The following is a 21,725-nucleotide window of genomic DNA, read 5'->3' as shown; positions in this document are numbered from 1 at the left end:
CCCCCGACCCCCGGGGCGGCTCGGCGTCCCGGGGCGGGGACCCCGGCCTGCCCGGCGCGGACTCCGAGGCCCAGCGCCCCGGCCCCGCGCGCGTCCCGGCCCCGCAGCGCGTCCGCCCGGCCTTCCGCGCCCGCTCTTTTTTTTTTTTTTAAATTCTCCTCCTGTCTTTTCCCCTGATCTTTCTTCCTGATCATTTTGCTCCCCTTCTCTTCTCCAGCCCTGTCGTGTTTGTGGTGTTGTGATTGTCTTGTTTTCTGTAGGATCGCGTTGGCAAGTTTTGGGGGGGGGGGGATTTGTGTGCGCGCGCCAGCCCTGAGGGCTTGAACTCGAGGCCTGGGGTCTGGGGGTCTTCCTTCCCTCCTTCCTTCCTTCCTTCCCTCCTTCCTTCCCTCCTTCCCTCCTTCCTTCCCTCCTTCCTTCCTTCCTTCCCTCTTTCCTTCTTTCCTTCTTTCCTTCCTTCCCTCCTTCCTTCCTTCCTTCTTTCCTTCCTTCCCGCCTTCCTTCCTTCCCTCCTTCCTTCCTTCCTTCCTTCTTCCCTCCTCCCCTCCTTCCTTCCTTCTTCCCCTCTTTCCTCCCCTCCTTCCTTCCTTCCTTCCTTCCTTCCTTTCTCCCTCCTCTCCTTCCTTCCCTCCTCTCTCTCTCTCTTTCCTTTCCTCTCTTAGCCTTTTTGGTTTTCATTCCAGGCTATTTATTTAGTGTTGCAGCATTTGCGTTGGAACCGCAGCTCCACTTCCAGCTCTTTATTATTATTATTATTATTATTATTATTATTATTATTTTAGTTCATTGGTCATGAGTCTCTCACAGACTTTCCTCCCCAGGCTGGCATCGAACTGGGATCCTCAGATCGTAGTCTCCTGGAGTAGCAGCAGCTAGGATGGCAGGCGCGTGAGTCACAGAGCGCGCGAACTGCAAGTTTATTTCACTGGGGAAAAAAAATAATAAATAAAAAGTTCACGGCACGCTCTTCTCCCTCGTGGACCGGGAGCACGCGCTGGTGATTCCACCCTTCCCGGTAAGACTCTAAAACAAAACCCCAAACAACATCTCTGTCCTCTCCCTCCTCGGAGAAATCGACCCCGTGCGCGCTCGGGCTCCGGTCCAGACGCCCCCCCCCCCCCGCACACCCCACCACCCCACATTCAGACGCCGCCCGCCTGGCTGCGCGCCCGCAAAACCATCTCCATAGAACCAGCGCCGAGCGCACGGGAGCGTCTGGCGTTCCCGGGCCGGGGGGGGGGGGGGTGCGGACCCCTGCACCCCGTTCTTCCACCAGCCTCCCCGGCGAGGAGCTGGGGTGCAGAGGCTGAGCCTGAGCTGGGGTATGTGGCGCCCTCGTGGCTGGGTGGGGGGGAGGATCGGCGACCCCCGCCCCACCCTCCCCTCCCCGGGCCCGGGGGAGCGGCGGCCGCGGCGCCTTCCAGGCTTTCTCGCGAGCGAGGAAACCGGTGGTGATGGAGTCAGCGCGGCCCCGCGGGGCGGGCGGGCGGCTTCGAGGGTTCCTGAGATGTCTCTGGCCTGGAATAAGGTGGGTGCTGCTTTTGGGGAGGTGGTTGATCGACCCCCCCCATCCACTTCCAAGCTCAACTTCTCAGCGCAGACCGTGCGCACGCATCCCCTTTTGGCGCCGTGCGCGCCCAGGACCCCCGAAGGGGTGGGCAGCTTTCTCCCAGCTGGAACTTCCCTTCTCCTCGCTGCCCCCCTTCTTTTCCTGCTTTCCTTTCTCCTGCCGGTCCCCCACCCTCACCCCTACCGGGGGGCCTCAACCTGAACCCCAGCTCCTCCCGCCGCGGCTCCCCAGAGCTGGGCCCCTCCCCGGCTCCAGCGAGCCCCGCGCGCGCGCTCGGTGCCAGCCGCCCCGGCATCTGTCCGTCCAACCACGGACGCATCCATCAGTGTCAGTGGGCTTGTGCATGCTGGAGACGGCTCGTCACGCGCGCAACGCGGGCTCCCGCGAGTCCTCCACGCGTCCAGCCCCCGCAGAGCAGCGCGCAAACCCGGGCTCTGCCACCACCCCCGCCCCAGGCGGACACCCCGCGGACCTCTGGTCTCCACTGCGTCCTTCTAGCTAAATGCACCTGCCTCCTCATCCCCCCCTTATTCTAGGGGATCTTAACACGTCAGTAGTTTTTCAGGTCCTTCTAAAAGAAGCCCAGGATAATTTCAGGGCGTCGTTGAACCCATCTCTCCACTGGGAGAGGTTCTCCACTCCCCCTCGCCTCCTTTCCCCCCCCCCCTACTTGGGGACTAGGAGATGGGGAAAGAACTTCCCGGATTTGCACCAGCCACCACTCGGAAGCTACCTGAATGCCAGAGCTTGCTTATGGTTCCCCATAAGGAATTGCACATTGGCAGGGTCGGGTAGACCGCAGGCATCTCTCCCAGACCCGGCCGAGGAAAGAAATGCTGTCTACTTCGGGGGTGGCAACCCTGTAATTCACTTGCTACTTGGAGAAGGGAGAAGGGGCCGGGCTACAAGTTCAAGAAGCCAGAGCTCAGCCGATTTTTTTTTTTCTGTCCTGGAGCTGGGTTCCCCCGGATGCTGATCTTGGATATAGCTGCATACTCTCTGGTGATCAATGCTTGCTTCGCGCCCCCCTCCCCGTCCCCCCAATACCCGAACACAGGTGTCTCTGATCTGTTCAGGTCCTGTCCAAAGATCTACACACATCCTCCATTCTTCTAGAAACTTCAGAGGGGAGGGAGACAGGGACCTAGCTACTCCTTAGAGGTTGGGGAAGTCGACACCAGACACTTCACTGGACTTTTCTTTTTCGTGGCAAATACTTCTGTCTGGGGGGAGATGGGGGGAGAGACCACCCACGTTGGGCAGGCTCACCGCACTCCACAGCTGTTTCCATGCAGGGCTAGAGAGCAGCAGAAGAAAAGCGCTCTTTGGGCCAAGCAGGTAGAATTCTATAGAAGATGCCCTAGGTAGATTTTTTTTTTTTTTGGCTTTTTAAATAACTCGGCTCTTCAGACTCGAAGCTGACTTTGCAAAACAACTGTAGGCTTTGGCTAGTGAGCATCTGAGAGCATAACCCACTTGTGTCTTGCTGGCTGATAAGCACCTGAGCCCCAAGACATCCCCTTACCCCACCCCAATTCCATCTGTGGGAAGTGCCATGCTTTGAGAGTCATTTTCAAAGCTCTTAAAATAGGAGGAAACTGGAACAGAAGCCTAGTGACAGGACTCTCCAAAACACCCTGTAGCAATAAATAAATACCCACGTGGTTTGGAGGCTGACTTGATCCCCAAGATTACATCTTGGACCTAACGGAAAACCTATTGGTGCTCCCAAGATTTAGTGGAATTGTCCCCAACTGTAATCCTGGGGCTAGAAATCTGAGCCCTAAACCCCCATCGCTCCAGCCTATCGGCCTGAATCCCATCTACCCAGAAAGCATTCTTGACTCAGGCTAACCTGAGCCCCCAGCTGAAGGAATTGGGGAGTCTACAATAGGCCAGGGTTTGGAACAAGTACCTTTATGGAGGATTCAGGGACCTGGCCCGCTCCACAGGACTGGAATCACAAATTCGTGGCAGAGGACTGAGAAGTTACCCGAGGAAGGTGAAGGTGTGTGTACCCATTTGCTGTGGGGTGGCCCCCTGGGAGGAAAAGAAGTTTAAAGGAAGTCCTTCTAGAAGCTTTCCATTCTGGAGAGAAAAGCACTATCAAGGGAGATGTTTTTATGCAAAGGACTTCTGGAGCCCTTAGGAAAAGGTAGACCACCCAGAATGGCTGGAGTCAACCTGCCATTAAAAGTTTGAAAAACACTAGGATCAGGAGCTCTGGAGACCCAAGATTCAGGCAGTGAGGGTGTGCGGGGGACAGTAATGCACACAAGCCTGTGTCCTGGATCACTGAGTCACACGTTCCCCTACCCCAAACTACAATCGGGGGTAGGCAGGAAGGAAGAAAGTCCTTTTGGTAAAGAAGTTTGCTAAGTTGCCTACACAACCCAGATAACACCACTTAACTACCCCTGGGAGACGCACTCTCTACCAAAAGCTTCCCAGGTGTGAGGTGCTGAGGTCAGGGGCCTCTCCAGTTAGGAAACAATGTGTGTGAAAGGTGTGTTTGCACAGCAGCTAAGTTTGTGTCTGCCCCTCTCCCCCCAGTAGCTCTAGTCTTAACAAACCCAGATGTTTTTGCCTGTAAATTCTCCCCAGAATTTAACAATTTGGATGTGAAATAAACCTTTAGAAAATCAGAGTGAGTCTGTTCGGGTGAGGCCCGAGAGCCTTGGGTTTGGCGAGAGGAGATGGAGGTGGAAAGATGAATGGGGGGGGGGGTTCTTATGAGCAAAATCAAGAATTGGCTTTAGAAGTACAAAGACAGCTCTCTAACACACACACACACACACACACACACACACACACACACACCATATGGGAGGGATCTCTCTCTTCCAAACCCCCCCCTTTCCTCCTCCTGGTGTGCGCTTTATGACTTGATCTATGTCTCCTTGGTTGCAGGGAGGCAGAGATGAGATCTAACTTTGCTTTCTATCTGCACCCAGCGGGTCGCTCCTTTAGCGCCCACTTTAAAAGCAAAAGAATCTGCCAGCTTCTCCAAGTTGGCAAGAATCTGGGGCGTGGCAACAGGGATGCTAACTTCCCCAGGTGGGGGACCCAGCATTCCTGGGACCAGATTGGAAGTGGCTAATCTAGGTTCTGGGAAGCTTAGCTGATCTGGGGCTACCCCTCTTCCTACTATCCTGCTACCCCACTGCAGACCTAATACCCCATCCCCCAGGCAATTACACCAGCCTGAGCGCACACACACACAAACACATGCATATGTGCACGCACATCCCAGTGAAAGTGAACTAAACACCTAGCAGAGGGGAGAAGAAGGGGCAATGGGGGGGGGGGGGATGAGGGGGGGGGAGGGAGGAGGGAGAGGGAGAGAGTAGGGGAAAGGGAAAGTACCCAATTGGCTTGGAAAACCCCACCCCGTGGTAGGCTGATCCATAAATCCATAAACACCCAATTCCCCAGGTTTCTTCTCCCATCCCACGTTCTCCACGGTGCGTGGCACATTCTCAACCATCTCCTTATCTTTCCTGATTGCTCTTTCGTTCTCTCGTGTACCGAACTTTGGAAAAACTTTCTTTCGTTCTTTTTTTTTTTTTAAAGAAGATCAAAAATTAAATAATAAAGAAAAATAAAGTCTTTGTATTTCAGATTGAAAAACATACTTGCCTGGCAATGCGTAATTAGAAGCGGGGTGCGTTTTGGTCGTGTGTGTGTGTGTGTGTGTGTGTGTGTTTAAATCAAGTTTCACCATGCCTGCCTGCAAGCTTGCAAGCTGGGCTAGGGTGATGGAGAGAAGCATTTGGTACGAATTTCTCGCTACCAGGACAAATTCACCCACTTGGGGTGAAAGAGATTTTGCTTTTTGGAAACCATTTGAGCAGAGTTAAAAGCAAACCAAAAAAATAACTAAAAACTGTATTGAAGAATAAGAGCCGCGCTGTAGGTACTGCGGTACCCTAATTTTCCTGCAAGGTTTCCGGGTTGCTGGGTATGTGCCGCTGTCTGAATCATTGTATGGGTGGCCTCAGTACGATGATCGGAACCCCGACTCTTCGAATGCAAGGTGTGGGAAGAGGAGGCAATGACCACAAATCAAACTTACCCGTCTTTGCCGGTCAGATAATCCACCTTTTCATGCCCCCAGGAACTAGCTGGGAAATTTGCAGAGCCAGGAATAATTTCTTTTCCCTTTTCCTCTGTCACTCTCCTCCTCTTTCTTCCCCTTGTCGTATGCATTTGACTTTTTCTCTTGGTCCCAAAATTTCTAAAACGTGGCAGAACAACCACATATATTTCCAGTAGGGCATGTGCCCAAAAATGGGACTTTGTTCTTTTTGGACACTTAATGGATATTAGAAGAGTTAGGGTAAGTTAGAACACGTAGCCTAAGAGTTAAACCACAGGACACCCCAAAGTTCTCCCTGGCCTTGGGGACCCTTCTTATTGCAAGAATTGTCCTCTCTGCAGAAAAACCCTGACTAAATTCTAAGTCTCTTAGTATGCCACACTGTCCATCCTTTCTTCTTTTTCTTTTTGTATCTGAGCTTTCCTCTCCAGAGTCCCTCCTTCCCCCCCTCCCCCCCCCACACAAGAACCCTTGCTTATTTATTATACTGGGTGCTGGCCCCAGCTACTCAGGTAGGCTGAGATCTGAGAAGCTCAGTTCCAAGCCAAGAAGAAAAGTTTTGTGAGGTTCTTAACTCTAACGAACCACCAGAAAGCCAGACATGAAGGTGTGATTCAAGTAGTAGAGCACCAGCTTTGAGCAGAGAGCAGAGAGAAAAGCACTCAGGCTCTAAATTCAAGCCCCAGGACAGGCATAGAAAATAGAAAACAGACAAAAACCCTCCTCAGATTATTTATTATTTAGAATCTTCCCAATACTAGACTCAAAGAAATCCCTAAAACCCAAATCAGGGTGGCCACCTCCTAAAATGAGGGGAAAAACAAAAACAGTGTGTGTTTTCTGAAGCTTTTTAGGTGGGGAGGGAAGAGAGGAGGGTCAGAATTGCTTCACCGCTCGGTTTACGATAATTACAAAAAGAACACATGGAGTTTCAAAGCTGCCTAGACAACCCCTTAAGTGGCTTTGTGATGTCGTGTTTAGAGCTGCTGTGATGGCTTTTAGTAACAACTTCAATGCCCAAAAAGGGGCATATATATGCATATATATGCATCTACATATTACAGAAGCTACTGTCTAGGCCACCAGTCCACGGAGCCTGCAGAGCTGCAGGGGGAGCAGGCAGGCAGGCAGGCGGTGGTAGTGGCTCCTCTCTGGCGCAGAGGGCATCCACATTTGCATGATAAATTGACCAGTCTGGCAGCAGCCAATGAAATATTCAAATGAGATTGAGAGAGGGGGATGGGGAGGGGTGGAATCCCTGGGGCTTCCTCGGGCCCCTCCACCCCCCACCCAGCCTCTAGCACACACACACACACACACACACACACACACACACACACACACACACACACAGCCTATGGAGCTGGCCTTTAGTACCTCTCCATTAGCGCCCTCTAGAGGTGACATGGCAGCAGGTGGCAACCCTAAGGGACCTGATAGAAATGGGAACTTGCGACATAAGGGACAGGGTTAGCCCTGGAAGGTGGCAGGCCAGGGGTGATTTGTGGAGAGAGGGGTGTGTGTGTGTGTGTGTGTGTGTGTGTGTGTGTGTGTGTGTGTGTGTGCAAGGAGGCTTTGGGCTTGACCTAAGGGAGTTATTTGTACCCTAGGGCTCCCTCTCATGTGCTCAGATGGCAGCAGCAGCCTTAGAGAGAATCTAGTCCCTTTCCCTCTGCCCCCACCTTTCCAATACTTTCTTTAGGATCCCTGAACAAACCTAGTATATAAATTAAACTGTGTATGTTTGTGTTAATTTTGTTTCCAGACAGGACACTCCCTCCTGCCCCAGTCCCAGCCCCTATTACAGTGAAATTCTAGGTAAACGGAGGATGAGACTGCAACAGCAATCCAGGCTGGGTGAGTGGAGCCTAGCCCCTTCCCGTGGGATGTGCCATTATGGGTAGAGAGATCTTGGAGACAGAGATCTGATTCTCACTGGTTTACTCTCATCAAGGTTGCTCCTAGACGGAGAAAGGAATGTGCCTCCAAAATGACCATTAGAGCCAGACACCAGTGGCTCCCATCTGTCATCCTAGTCACGCAGGAGGCTGCGATGGGAAGATCCAGACTGAGCAGAAATGGTCCCTGAGACTCTTATCTCCCACAAACCACCAAAAAAGCCAGAAGTGGAGCTGTGGTTCAAGTGGTAGAGTGCCAGCAAAAGGAGAGAAAGAAAGAAAAAGAAAGGAAGGAAGGAAGAAAGGAAGGAAAGAAGGAAGGAAAACTAAGGGGATTAACAATTACCCAGGTCATAGGTTCATACCCTACTACCAGCACATACACACCAAGTACTGAAATTACAAATAGCCATCCAAGAGTTTCTATACTCTGACAATGTCTCTCTCTCCCTCTCCCTCCTCCTCCCTCCTCCTCTCTCCCTTCTTCCCCTCCATCCTTTCTTCCCTTCCTCTGTCTCTGTCTCTCTGTCTGTCTCTGTTTGTTGATCATGTTGTCTGTCTCTGGGCTAGTCCTGAGGTTTGAACTCAGAGCCTGGGTGCTGTCACTGGCTTTGAACTGGGATCCTCGGATCTCAGCCTCTTGAGTAGCTAGGATGACAGGAGTGAGCCACCGCCACCAGGATCCCATCCGTGTTCTCTTGTGGGTTTACATTCCTGGCTTTTGGGCAGGAGGAGACTAGGCTTAAGCCTGCCCCAGCTCCCTGCAAGAAACTCCCCAAAACCATCTGGTACCATTCTCATTTTTTGCTCAAGTCTTTGAAGGGATAGCCTTTTTTTTTGCAGTGTTTTAAAAGTATTAACTTCTTTTCAAACATTCTTTAACCTTTCATGTTTTAGAACTTGATGAAAAGGTCGTTTTGTTCTAAGCACGCACCTGTTCCTTAATTGTTCCGCTAGTAGGGTAAAGTCCTGCCAAATCTGGATTCTATTTCCTTTTTTGCATGCCACGACTGGGGCTTAGAACACTGGATCTCTCACTTTTACTGCTGTTGTTGCCGCTCCTCTTTCTTCTCCTCCTCTCCCTTCCTCTCCTTCTCTTCAAGGCTGAGGCTCTACCACTTGAGCCATACCTCCACTTCTGGCTTTATGCTGGTTCACTGGGGATAAGAGTCTCATGGATATTCCTTCCTGATTGGCTTTGAACCAGGATCCTTAGATCTCAGCCTCCTGAGGTACTAGGTTTAAGCCATCAGTAGTTGGCCAAATATGGATTCTTCTTTTTTGTCCCAACTATGCACAAAGTAAGTGTGTGTGTGTATGTGAGAGAGAGAGAGAGAGAGAGAGAGAGAGAGAGAGAGAGAGAGAGAGAGAGAGAGAGAGAGAGAGAGAGAGAGAGAGAGCGAGCACAGGGGTATGAACTCAGGGTCTAGGCACTGTCTCTCAGCACTATCACTCAAGCCCATTTAACCCTTGAGCCATGGCTCCACTGCTGGGTGCCAGTGGTTCACGCCTGTAATCTTAGCTACTCAGGAGGCTGAAAGCTGAGGATCACAGTTCAAAGCCAATTAACTACCAGAAAACCAGAAGTGGTGCTGTGGCTCAAGGAGTAGAGTGGTAGCCTTGAGTTGAAGAGCACAGGCCCAGAGTTCAAGTCCCATGACTGAAAAAAAAAAGTCACCTACGTTTTCCTGCCTAGGCTGGTTTTGAACCAAAGCCTTATTTCACTGTCCTGAGTAGCTAGGATTCTGGTGAGTATCTTACATAAGCATTTCTGATAAATATTGTGATGGTGTGTACATAATTCTTTTTGTGACTGCACATACACAATTACAGTCTTGGATTTAGGTCAGCCTCATTGCATTCATACAGGTTAACTTTCTCACAGGATCCTAAGTAAAACACTGGTGTATTCCAGTGAGTGCTGGGATTACAGAAGGTCACAGCCAAGCCCAGCTAAAAGCTGATCTACTCTTGCCAATGACGTCTAAGCACATATATATATACATAATATATGAGAGAGTTTAATATATATATGCGAGAGAGTTTAAGAGGCTCAAATGAAAGTAAGACAGAGTTTATTAAATTTATTTTATTTTATTTTTGCAAGAGAATGCATGACGTTTATACTTAGACCTCATGGAATCCATTTTACTTACTCAAGAGAGATTGGCCGTGAATGCTCTTGCTCTGAATTTTTCTAATGAAAGCTCTCCAGGCAAATAAGAAGCAATTAGATAGAAGAGTTCACTCGAAGTCTTCATAGACTTATATAAGAAATAAATCTGGTAGAAATGGCTGGACCGAAGCACTCTATGAGATTAAGGTCCACTAAACTTCAGGTCAGAGAGTTGGTGGTTTTAAAAAGGGTATACCTTTAACTGAACAGCTAACACCTTTCAAAAGTGCCTGGGTCCAGGAAGAGGAGCAAAATTGTGGGCCCACAATACAGAAGCATCTGGTTGTCTTTCTTCCCAAGCATTCATACCTTCCTGGCTCAAGCCGGCTTTCTGTATTCCCTGCAACCTGATTTCTGACTCTTGCTTAGCTGTGTGAGTTGGGGCTAAACATATAATGGAATTACCAGGTGCCTACAGCTCATGCCTATAATCTCAGCTACTCTTGAGGCTGAGATCCAGAGGTTCACAGTTTGAAACCAGCCCAGAGAAGAAAAATCCATGAAACACCATCTCTAAAATAACCAGCAAAAAGCAAGTCTGGAGGTGTGGCTCAAGTGGTAGAGCAAGTGCTAGACCCTGAGATCAAATCCCCAATCGTGCCCCAAACAAGCAAATCTTCCATCCAGAGGATTTTGAGTTCAAAAAGCACCCTGGTTTACACAGCATGACATTGTCCTAAGAAAAAAAATGGGCAAAAGCCAGGTGTCGTAGTTCAGTCTTGTCGTCTAGCTTCTTGTCAGGCAGAGATTAAAGAATCAAAGTTCAAGGCCGACCTGGGCAAAGTTTAGAGAGACTTCATTTCAACCAGGACTGACTATATAGTCACAAAGCTGGGTGTGGTGGCTGGGGTTTATTATCACAGCTCTACAGGGAAGCACCCATGAGCCTAGGAATAAAGTGAAACTCTATCTCAATAAATAAATAACCAAGGGAACTCACCTCACGGGCGGAACACTAGAGGTGCATTATTACATCATGGCACATAGCTGGCTGCCCATCATGCCTGCTGTCCTCCCAGCTCCTCAGGGAGCTGAGATCTGAGGATCATGATTCAGAGTCAACCTGGGAAGACAAATCTAAGAGATACTTATCTCCAGTTAACCAGAAATAGCACCCAGGTCCTGGGTTCAAGTCCCAGTACTGGCACATACACATTGAAAAATGACAACCTGTTAAATATCTTCCTCAAAGAAACACAAACACACCCTGCCATAGGCTGGATGGGATGAACTTGCTCATTCAGTGTACCCCAAAATGGAAAGGAAGCTGTGTACCAGAGGTCTGTTAGCCACCCCCCCCCATTTCATGGCTTATATCCCTTAAATTTTTCTTTTATTTCGGGGCTCATTGCTAAGCTACCTTCACATTCTAAATATCCTGAATATATGTTTAATTAGAACTTGGCCATACAGGCTTTTAAAACAAAACAGAAGAGACCAGCTAATTATATAGCTTGAAATTCTGTGGCGTGCACACACGCACGCACACACATACACACACATTAATAAAAAACACTGTTTCCTCACCAGAGTAATCCCTTGGGATACAAGTCCTCATTTATAAGGGGTTTCCCTAAGGGAATTAAAGAGAACACGACTTCTAGAGAGAAAGACACAATAGGTGTGGATAGAGAGAGACATTTTAACAGGAGCTCATTCTGAGGTTGAAATGTGGAGATTCTAAAAACATCTGTTTTTTTAAATTTTAAATTGCTATTCTTCCTTTTGATTCTGTGTGTGTGTGTGTGTGTGTGTGTGTGTGTGTGTGTGTGTGTGTGCGCGCGCCAGTCTGCCCTAGGGCTTGAACTCATGGCCAGGATGCTGTCTCTGAGCTTCTTCTGCTCAAAGTGAGTGCCTTACCATTCAAACCGCAGCTCTCTTTACAGCTTTTTGAAGGGCTTAATTGGAGATTTGAGCCTTCCTTTTTCCAGCTGGCTTTGAGCCACAATCCTAAAATCTCAGCCTCCTGAGTAGCTGGATTGCAGGTGTTGCCACCACACATTGTACAAGCCACCCTACAATTCAACATCTTGTAGCCACCTTTGGGGAAGCAGGACTGGATGTGGTAGCAGAGACCTGTAATTCTAGGCAGAAGGGCTATATAGGGAAGCCCTGATACCAACAAACCAACAGTGTTAAGCATTAACCAGGCTTAAGTGGCTTGGTGTTAGTGGGCGTGGTCCAGTGCCTGATGACAGCCATGGGCGTGGCCCCATGTTGTCAGTGGGCGTGGTCCTTGCCTGGTGATGTTGGTGGGCGTGGTCCAATGGGTGATGATGTCAGAGGGCGTGGTCTAGTCCCTGACTAGGCTGTCTTGAGAAGCAGCCATACAATAGATGAATGTTGAATGAGGTGACTGGAAGATCCCTGCCCACTTCTCAGGGTCCATTTGCCACACTTGCAGAGTTTCCAGGGGGATGGTAGCTCCCTGATATCTGTGTCCTTGGCCTGATACATTTGTTTATTCCAGAAAGACCTGAGGCCAGCTGGCATGGCAGGTCAGCTGCAAAGAGCAAGCATGGGGCAACAGTTCTCCATTCATTCATTCATTCATTCACTCACTCATGCAATCATGCATTCATTTATTTATACGTTTAGGCATTAATTCATGGGGTCATTTATTCATTTATGCACTCATCCATTCATTTGTTCATTTGGGCATGTGTTAATTCATGTATACATTCATGCGCCCACTCATTCATACATCCATGCACTCATTCATCAATGCATCCGTGCATTTATCCTTACATTCGTTTAGGCATTTACTCATTCTTGCACTCCTGCATTCGTGCATTTGTGAATTCATTTTTATATATCTCCATGTGTTCATTCATTAATTCATACACTATGCATTCATTCGTGCATCCATCCATCCATTCATTCATGGACTCATTCATTCGCATGCTCATTGATTCATTAATGGCATCATGCATTCACTAGCTCTCAGATTCATGCACTTTCCTTTACTCATGCACGCATTCATATGTGTGTGCATTGATTCTCATAGATAACAGACTATCAAAGGCAGCCATGCCTCTAGCCAGACAGGCCACACGGCCAACTGGGCACACTTGCACACTTTCTTGAGACGAGAGCAATCTAAGGAAGAAAAATCAATGCTAATAGAACTCCTTTTCAGGTTTGGAAAATGACATTGTCTACCGTGGCCGATGTTTTGAAAAGCCCGAGGCAGAGCAGGAGGCGTAGATGGACGCAATCTTGTGCGTTTCTCCAACCGGGCCAGATCAATAAATGAAAAGGCAGCTGGGTGGAGGAGCCCAGGTTCAAGGGGTGAACTGCATTGTTCCTTTTCTATCCTTAGCAACAAGACCCGGGACCCTCCCTCTAGCCCAAAGTTCCCCCCGGGGGCAGGGTAATTTCGTTCACACTTGATATAACCTATACATCACTGTCCTCTCCACCAGCTCTCAAATTAAACTCTGATGTATAAAGTTAAACAAAAATGAGATAAAAATTGGCAGAGGTTGAAGAGGGTCAAAGTAGTCAAGACACAAGGTAGACTATTGCTTCTTTTGATTTATGTTATTCTGTGCACTTAGAAAAAATAAAATAAAATTATAAATCTCCCTGAGACTTTTTCATTGAGAATGAAGTATTACTAATTTATTTTCAATAGACTCCTTAGAATTCTCAACTGGAGTTGGGGGGAGGGGGGAGTGGGCAGGGGAAAGGAGGTTTTGTGTCTAGTGGCTACACCATAGTTTGACCTAAGACACAGACCAGCATGTGGTGATATGATAGCCTGGGTGCAAAGTCTGTCTGACACTGCCCAAGTTGTACTCCCAAGCCTGTAATTCTAGCTAATCAGGAGGCTGAGAGCTGGAGGGTCACAGTTTCAAGCTACCCAAGGGAAGTATGGGAGCTTTCATCTCCAATGAATCAGTGCGAAGCCAAGCTGGAGGCACGGCTCAGGTAGAAGAGAGACAGCTCGGGGCCGGGAGTTTGGCCTCGTGGTTAAAGTGCTTGCCTAGCATGCATGAAGACCTGCGTTCGATTCATCGGTACCACATATAGAAAAAAGCCAGAAGTGGTGCTGAGGCTCAAGTGGTAGAGCTCTAGCCTTGAGAAAGTTCAAGGACAGTGCTCAGGCCCTGAGCTCAAGCCCAGGACTGGCAAAAAAAAAAAAAAAAAAAAAGAAGAGAGACAGCTCAGCAAATAAGCTGCATGCTAGAGCAAGCTGGGGCCCTGGATTCAAATCATAAAATGAAGCACACCAGAAGCACGAAACACACAGAATTCATTGTCTTCTCCAATAGCTGAAGAAAAATGGAACTATGTATTCTTATAAAGACTATTTTTAAAAATACAAAAATAATACACTAATAATGCACTTATGCTACATTTTATATATTCATATTTTCAATAATATGTAAATATATAGACATAATTATATCTAATTTACAGAGAAATGATATTGTATGCTATTATAAATAATAAAATATATATTATATATAAAATACATCACATATAAGCTGGGTGCAGTGGCTCATGCCTGTAATCCTAGTTACTCAGGAGGCTGAGATCTGAGGATCGTGGTTCAAAGCCAGCCCGGGCAGTACAGTCAGTGAGACTCTTATCTAGAAAACCGGAAGTGGCTCAAGAGATAGGGTGGTAGCCTTGAGCTGAAGAGCTCAAAGACAGTGCCCAGGCCCAGAGCTCAAGCCCCATGACTGACCAAAAAATGCATAACATATATTATTTATAATAATATACTAGAATATGTAATATATTGTATAACATATATTCAGATAATATGGAATATTTATATTGCATTATAATAATATATCCTGGAAACCATGAACTAGGGAAGTAAGACAGGCCTTCACTTAGGGATGTGGCCTCAAGTAAAATAATTTAACAATAGAGTATGACTTTAAGTAGAACTAACTGCAGAAATGAAACTGAAGAAGGCTAGAGGGCTAGAGAAATAGAGGCAGGGAAAAGAAGGTTAGCACATATCTATACATATATGTAACCATAGCAACAATCAGGAAATAAGACTTTACCTTCTTCTTCTCCCCCTCCTCTTCCTCCTCCTCCTCCTCCTCCACTTCCTCCTCCTCCTCCTTCACAAGACTAGTGCTCAACCTCTCTGAGACACAACTCTACTTCTGGTTTTCTGGTGGTTCACTGGAGCTAAGAATCTTACAGATTTTCTTTCCCAGGCTGGATTTGAACTGGGGATTCTTCTATCTCAGCCTCTTGAGTAGCTAGAATGGCAAAGGTGAGCCACCAGCCCTTAACAGCTTAGCAATGTCTCCTTCTCCTGCTCCTCCACCTCTTCCTCCTCCTCCTCTTCCTTCCTTCCTTCCTTCCTTCCTTCCTTCCTTCCTTCCTTCCTTCCTTCCTTCCATCTTTCCTTTCTTCCTTCTCTCCTTCTTCCTCCTCCTCCACCTTTCTTCTTTTTTAGATCTCGCTGCCCTCTGCCCCTATCTGGTATCTGGGACTTTTTATGTCTATTCCATGCTCTCACACTACGACAGGATGTGAGGTGTCTTAGAAGAATCTGGTGAAGAGAATGTCATACAGCCCCTGCCCTTGTAGACAGGCTCCCCCATTTGAATGAAGCCTCCAGATTTCGGGGATTCATGTGTTTCTCGGTTTCTGAGGAAATACCAAGATGAGGGTATTTGTTGTTTGGCAGAGGCTGGCTCTCTACCCCTTGGACTACAGCTCCATTCGGGCTTCTTAGTGATTTATTGGAGATGAGAATCTCACAGAGTTCCTTGCCTGGTCTGGTTTCAAAGTAGGATCCTCAGAGGTCAGGCTCCTGAGTAGCTGAGATTATAGTAAGAGTCACCAGTGCCTGGAAGAAGATGTCTTCTTACTTCACCTGGACAAAGAGGAGTGGGATTTCTGAATCACACGGAAGGCGTTTGTTTCACTGAGACTTTTCCCTGCCCAGCTTGTATCCTTCTTCCCATCAGCCTTTTTTCAGCTATCTTCCCCAACACTTACTATTGGTGGCACCATCATACTCAGAGAATCATCTCACTAAGTCATTGTCTCCTGCCCCGTAGAGATGATGCTTGACTTAGCCCCGGAGTTTTAAAGAAACTTGGGACTTCTGCCAGTTTTGCAACCTCAGTTCCCTTGATTTCAAATCTCTGCATTGAGATTATCCTCCAGAACCCCCAAACATTCTGTGACACTCCTCTTTATGTAGATTCTCCCTCCCTAGCCACCCGGCCTGGGCTACTCTTGTCTCCTGTCCAGAGCTCAGATGTGATTAGGCCTGAAGCTTTCTGTGTCAGATCCAAAGTCTTCATCTGTCTTCTTTGATTATGCTCTACCTACTTTGATTATTTTCTACCTATCTGATGGAATCTTCAGGACTAAATAGTATGGAGTATATAGATTCAGGCATGCTACTACATGCCTGTAAGGAAGGTTGAAGCAGGAGGCTCTCAAGTTCAAGCCAGGTGTGGTGGTGCACGCCTGTAATCCCAGCTACTCCTGCAGGCAGAAATAGGAGGATCGAGTTTCCAGGTTGGCTATGGCTAATGTTTATGAGACCTTCATTAAAAAAAAAAAAAGCAGCTTAAGGGCAAAAGGTGTGACTGGAATGGTTAGAGTGCTTGCCTACAGAAGTAAGTTCCTGAATTCAAATCCTAACACCATTAAAAACAAACAAAAAAACCATGAATCTGAGTTAGAAGCCAGGACCTAACAAGGAGATTCCCTTTGCTTTCATTTTTTCTTTTCTTTTTGTCCATCCTGGGGCTTGAACTCAGGGCCTGCATTCTGTCCCTGAGCTCTTTTGCTCAAGGTCAGCTCTCTACAATTCTGAGCCATACCTCCACTTCCAGTTTTCTGGTGGCTCATTGCTTCATGGACTTTTCTGCTCAGGCTGGCTTTGAACCATGACCTGCAGATCTCAGCCTCGTGAGTAGTTAGGATGACAGGAGTGAGCCATTGGTGCCTGGCTGCGACACTTTCAAGTAGAACTTAACCAGCTGGTGAGGCAGCCATCTTCTAGCACCAGAAACAGAGGTTTCATTTTTTTTTTTGCTTTATGTTTCCAATGTTTATTTATTTGTATACATACTTATGTATATATGATTGTATGTGTGTAAAAATGCATGCACGCATGTATGTATGTATGCATGCATGTATGTATGTTTTTATTTCCTAGGCTGGTCTCAAGCCACAATCTCCCTACCTATACCTCTAGAATGGCTTGGATTACAGGCACTCACTGCCATACCTGGAATGAGCCTTAGCTATTCTAGTGTGTTTTACCAGCAGCATGATACACAACAGGGTAGTTTCAGCTGCTCATACAGCATAGGGGACTAGCTTTCCGTTTCTCTTTGCAAGAAGCAGAACTTTCCTCTGTAGTTGTTCTGGGAGCAGAGAACTCTCCCCCACCTCCCCACCCTTCCCCAATGTCAGCCTCTAATGGGCGACAGCTGCCTCTGTGGTTTCTTCTCGGCAAATGATTCATGTCTTTGCTCAGAAACGATAAGCAGAACCAGTGTTTACTGAGATAGAGAAACAGAGGAACAATTGGAAAACAGAAGATGGCAAATGGAAATATTTTGCTGTGATTTGATCTGGGAAAATTAGTGGGGAATTAGTCATAGGGGATAGGGAAAGCAGAACCTGTGAGAGGCAGCCGGTTCCTCAGGGCAGGAGCAGAGTGAAACCCAAAGAGTTGGAGGCTTTGTTTAGTGTTCAAAGTCCTTTCTATTCCAGGACCACTGGCCTTGACATGCAATGGATTCCTGCAGACCAGAAGTGAGTACCAGCTGGGGTCTGGTGATTCACACCTGTAATCCCAGCTACTCAGGAGGCTGACATCTAAAGATGACAGTTCAAAGCCAGCCTGGGCAGGAAAATCTGTATGACACTTCTCTTTCTTTCTTTCTTTCTTTCTTTCTTTCTTTCTTTCTTTCTTTCTTTCCTTTTCTTTCTTTCTCTCCTCTCTCTGTCTCTGTCTTGTCTCTGTCTCTGTCTTTCTCTGTCTCTGTCTCTGTCTCCGTCTCTGTCTCTCTCTCTCTCTCTTTCTCTCTCTCTCTCTTTCTCTCTCTTTCTTTTTGTCTTTTTGCTGGTCATGGAGCTTGAACTTAGGTCCTAGGTACTATCCTTTGAGCTCTTTTGCCCAAGGCTTGCATTCTACCACTTTGAACCATAGTTCCACTTCTGATTTTCTGGTGGCTAATTGGAGATAAAAAAGTCTCACAGCCTTTTCTGCCCAGGCTGGCTGCGAACTTTGATCCTCAGATCTCAGCCTCCTGAATATCTAGGATTATAAATATGAGCTACCAGTACCCCACGTCCGTGAGATTCTTTATCTCCAATACATTACTCGGAAAAAGCCAGAAGTGGCACTGTGGCTCAAGTGGTAGAGTGCCAGTCTTCAGCCAAAGAAGTTTAGGGACAGTGCCCAGGCCCAGAGTTCAAGTCCCAGGTCTATGGCAGGAACAGGGTTGGGGGTGGGGAAGGAGTAAAGGTGTGGTTTAAGTGGTAAAGCATCTGCCTGACTATATTTGGAGTTAAATCGGAGGAATCACTGAAAATGTTCTGTAGCAAGCTGTGTGACTCTGAAAATAGACAACCAAGAATAGTGTATTTGAAACTAGCTAGTGGGACAAAATTGTGTGTGTGTGTGTGTGTGTGTGTGTGTGTGTGTGTATCCCTGAGTTTTGTTGTGGTTGCTTTTTGTTTGCTGGTGCTCTACCATTTGAACCACGCCTTCACTTCTGGTCTTTTGGAGAGAAGAGTCTTAGGGATTTTTTTGCTTTGGTTGGCTTTAAACTTTGATCCTCAGATCTCAGTTTCCTGAGTACCTAGAATGAGAGCTGTGGTCCACCAGCACCTGGTTTCACTGGTTATTTGAAGGATGGAGGTGGGGGAGGGGTTCTTCCTTTTCACCTGGGCACACACCCAAGCCACAACCCAGCTACTATAAAGTCCCTATCCTTGCCGGAGTGATAGACGTGTGCCACCATCTCCAGCATCACTAAGTTAAGACAGAGTCTCTCAGCCTTTTCTGTTCAGGCTGGCCTGGCACCAGAATCCTCCCAACCTCAGCCTCTCACATAATTAGGCATGATAGATACACATCATGGTACTCAACTGTATGTTGAGAAGTGTATATGTTGGGGGGGGAGTGGGGGGAGTCGTCTCTTGACTATTTCTGCTGGAGCTGGCCTCCAACTAAAATCCTCCGATTCTTAGCCTCCCATTAGCCAGGCTCTCAAGTGTTGAGTCAGTCTGGTGTCCAACTTAGGTTTGCTTTTCTTTGTGGTAGTTTAAGATGTGATTAAAGATGATGTTCTGGGTACGAGCTGGGGTTTCTACCTTGCTGTAATGGGATGGAAACGGGATGGAAAGATAATTAAAAGGTGGACTGATTTCTCAGTATGTGATGCTTACTATTACCTAACCAGCTCTACAGAGGCCTCAATGTATCTGCAACAGTGGAGGTCAAGTGAAGAGAGAAGAGGTTGTTGCCTGAAGGTTCTGATGCCTTTTGATGCCTTCTGGTCACCTGCGTAGTTGTTGTTACTCCTTATGTTCATTTGCAATCTTTTTTTTTTTTTCTGCCTTATGCAGCTGTGCCCTCAATGGCTGTGGTGAACCTGAATTCTGGAACAGCAGTCAGAAGAATCGGGTCCAGGAAGAACTCAAGCCAAGCACTCAGGCTTTTACCTAAGACACCACATAAAGGTCTTGTTTTTGTGCAAAGGGATCGGGCTGGAAACCAAAGGTACAGTCAAGGGACCTCTGAAGCTTGCCAGAAGCCTCCAGGCTCTGTTTCAAAGCGCAAACACTCCGCTCGAGACATCATATTTTCTGGCTGAATTTGGCACTAAGAGTGACAGCTGTTTGCACCAAAGCAAATATTGAAAAATCTGTAATTTTCAGTACTAATCGCCAACGCTCAGAAGAAAAAAAAAAAAGATGTGTTTAAACCCAAACTTCTCTGTGTGTTCATTCCGTTGTCTTGTTGCAATTTTCCCTGCAAAATGATTTCTTGATCCTTCCTTAGAAAGTGCTTTGGCTATCAACAGGTGCAAACCAGCCCTCCCCTGAAATGAAACCGGATTATCTTGTATTGTTCCTTGCTCCTGACTATTTATTTATGGAGTTGCTTATCCTGGGATTCGAGCTCAGGTCCTGAGCGCCTTCCCTGACTTATTTCACTCAAGGCTGGCAGCTTTGTGGTGGTTCCCAGGAGATAAGAGTCTCAGGATACTTTCATGAGACTGGCTGGCTTGGAACCATGATCTTTAGAACTCAAGTCTCTTGAGTAGCTAGGATGAAAGACAGATGCGAGTCACAGCGCTCAGAGAGGGGGTGGTTGTTTTAGATGCCCCCTTTAGGGGTGTATTGTCTCTTGTCTTCTTTCAATGACTTCCCGTGGTGTTCAGGCTGGGTTTTGTGACTGTCCTGGGCCCTGAATCGCCTGGACTACCTCCTCCTCTTGACTGGAGGCCTGAGAGGCCATCACCTCGGTGTTACCCTGTCACAGCCCTGCATGGCTGCCTGTGTTCTGGGAACAGAAAAGAAGGTCACAAGGCAGATGTATGCCGGAGGTCAATGCAGAAACACAAGAGAGATTAAAGGGACAAAGAGGAGGCAGGGCAGGTTGGTTTCCACCCGCATTAACCTGCCAGATCCCAACAAGCTGAACAGACTGGCCTGACCCTCAGCCCCTCCTCACACCCCTGGTTCTTCTTCTCCGAATGCAACAGGGAGCACAGAGGATCACTTACCCAATTTTCTCCGTGGCAGGTCCCCGGAGAGCAGAGCCACACATCCCCTTGGTAGAAAGTGAAAAATCTTGTACTGAGATTCTTGCTAGAGATCTCACTGGATGGATACTCTGCCCAAAAGCAATGAAGGGAATTCATTTGAGAATATTGGAAGGAATAATATTAGATGGCAAATGAAGAGAGAGAGAGAGAGAGAGAGGAGAGAGAGAGAGAGAAATAGAAAGCCATTATTTGGAACTCTTCATTGAATACTACTGTCTCAGATCTATGAGCTTCCAGATGAGAAGGACTTTGTGTTTAGACAGAGCCTGGTTTTGTGGTCAGGGGAGAGAGACACGTTCAGTCTGTTGTTTTTTCCGTATACAGTGGGTTTTGGCTTTCTCCAGGGCCCTGGGAGGGCTCAGAAACTATCAGCTGATTTGTAAGTCCCAGGATGTGTGTGGCCTGTCGGATGGCCCGCATTCTAGACGTCCTCAAGTTGCTAATGTGGCAATGGCAGCTCCTCCCTGTCTTGTCAGCTTATTCCTTATGACAGGCCAAGGAGTCAAATCACTGGAAGATCCTGGAGCACAGAATCTGCTTGTTCACAGTCTGGCTCAAGAAATGATCCCAGGAGGTTTTGAAAGCCAGGAAGTTGGATTTTGTTGAGATGATATAGCGTGTGTGTGTGTGTGTGTGTGTGTGTGTGTGTGTGTGTGTACGCCAGTATTGAGACTTAAACTCAGGACCTAGTCTTTGAACTTTTTCACTCAAGCCTTAGTGCTGTATCACTTGAACCAGACCTCTACTTCTGGCTTTTTTTTTTTTTTGTCGGTCATGGGACTTGAACTCTGGGCCTGGGCGTTGTCCCTAAGGTCTTCAGCTCAAGGCTGCCACCCTACCCCTTGAGCCACAGCCCCACTTCCTGTTTTCTAGTGATTAACTGGAGATAAGAGTCTCATGTTCTTTAGTGCCTGGGCTGGTTCTGAACCGTGGTCCTCTAGGATTACAGGTGTGAGCCATCGCTCCCGACCACTTCTGGCTTTTTGATGATTCATTGGCGATAAGAGTCTCATGGCCTTTCCTGTCTGAGCTGGCCTCAAATGTCGATCCTCAGATCTCAGCCTCCTGAGTAGCCAGTGAATCACCACTGGCTCCCACATACTCTCAGCCTCTCCGTGGCTCCACACACCTGGACCTCAGGATTCTGGTGTGACCCCAATGACCCTGGGTATTTTTCCATACCCACAGCACCAAT

This window comes from Megascapheus bottae, chromosome 31 (assembly GCF_031878675.1).
Source record: "Megascapheus bottae isolate mThoBot1 chromosome 31, mThoBot2.hap1, whole genome shotgun sequence".
Lineage (NCBI taxonomy): Eukaryota > Metazoa > Chordata > Mammalia > Rodentia > Geomyidae > Megascapheus > Megascapheus bottae.
Note: the sequence above shows the minus strand (reverse complement) of the source record.